Source organism: Arachis hypogaea, chromosome 16 (genome assembly GCF_003086295.3).
Source record: "Arachis hypogaea cultivar Tifrunner chromosome 16, arahy.Tifrunner.gnm2.J5K5, whole genome shotgun sequence".
NCBI classification, from domain to species: domain Eukaryota; kingdom Viridiplantae; phylum Streptophyta; class Magnoliopsida; order Fabales; family Fabaceae; genus Arachis; species Arachis hypogaea.
The window spans coordinates 88107226-88108386 of NC_092051.1; the positions used below are offsets into that span (position 1 = coordinate 88107226).

Genomic DNA, 1161 nt, shown 5'->3' on the forward strand with positions numbered 1-1161 from the left:
CTATTGCTGGGTTCTCAGGATCATAGGCTTCTTCTTCAGAGGAAGCTTCCTTAGTACTGCCTGTTGCTGCTTGCATTTCAGACAGACTCTGAGAAATCATATTGACTTGTTGGGTCAATATTTTATTCTAAGCCAATATGGCATTCAGAGTATCAATCTCAAGAACTCATTTCTTCTGAGTTGACCCATTATTCACAGGATTCCTTTCAGAGGTGTACATGAATTGGTTATTTGCAACCATTTCAATGAGTTATTGAGCTTCTGCAGGCGTCTTCTTCAGATGAAGAGATCCTCCAGCAGAGCTATCCAATGACATCTTGGATAGTTCAGACAGACCATCATAGAAGATTCCTATGATGCTCCATTCTGAAAGCATGTCAGAAGGGCACCTTTTGATCAATTGCTTGTATTTCTCCCAAGCTTCATAGAGGGACTCACCATCCTTCTGTCTAAAGGTTTGGACTTCCACTCTAAGCTTACTCAATTTTTGAGGTGGAAAGAACTTTACCAAGAAGGCATTGACTAGCTTTTCCCAAGAGTTCAGGCTTTTCTTAGGTTGTGAATCCAACCATGTTCTAGCTCTGTCTCTTACAGCAAAAGGAAAGAGCATAAGTCTGTAGACTTCAGGGTCAACCGCATTGGTCTTGACAGTGTCATAGATTTGCAAGAACTCAGCTAAGAACTGATGAGGATCTTCCAATGGAAGTCCATGAAACTTGCAATTCTGTTGCATTAGAGAAACTAATTGAGGCTTAAGCTCAAAGTTGTTTGCTCCAATGGCAGGGATAGAGATGCTTCTTCCATAGAAATCAGGAGTAGGTGCAGTAAAGTCACCAAGCACCTTCCTTGCATTGTTGGCATTGTTGTTCTTTTCGGCTGCCATAATTTCTTCTTCTTTGAAGAGCTCTGTTAGGCCCTCTAGAGAGAGTTGTGTTTTGGTTTCTCTTAGCTTTCTCTTCAAGGTCCTTTCAGGTTCAGGAGCAGCTTCAACAAGAATGCTTTTATCTTTGCTCCTGCTCATATGAAAGAGAAGAGAACAAGAAAGTATGGAATCCTCTATGTCACAGTATAGAGATTCCTTGAAGTGTCAGAAGAAAAGAAGAATAGAAGGAGGAAGTGGAGAAGAGGGGAAGAATTTTCGAAAATAAATTAAAAAAATTT

At 40.5% G+C, this 1161-nt stretch overlaps 1 non-coding gene across 1 annotated transcript; it reads left to right on the plus strand.

Annotated features, from left to right (window-relative positions):
- Window positions 1–370: 370 nt before the first annotated feature.
- LOC112760428 (small nucleolar RNA R71) lies at window positions 371–478 on the plus strand. The gene has a single exon (XR_003180870.1). It is a non-coding gene; the product is annotated as a small nucleolar RNA R71 (small nucleolar RNA).
- The last annotated feature ends 683 nt before the right edge of the window (window positions 479–1161 follow it).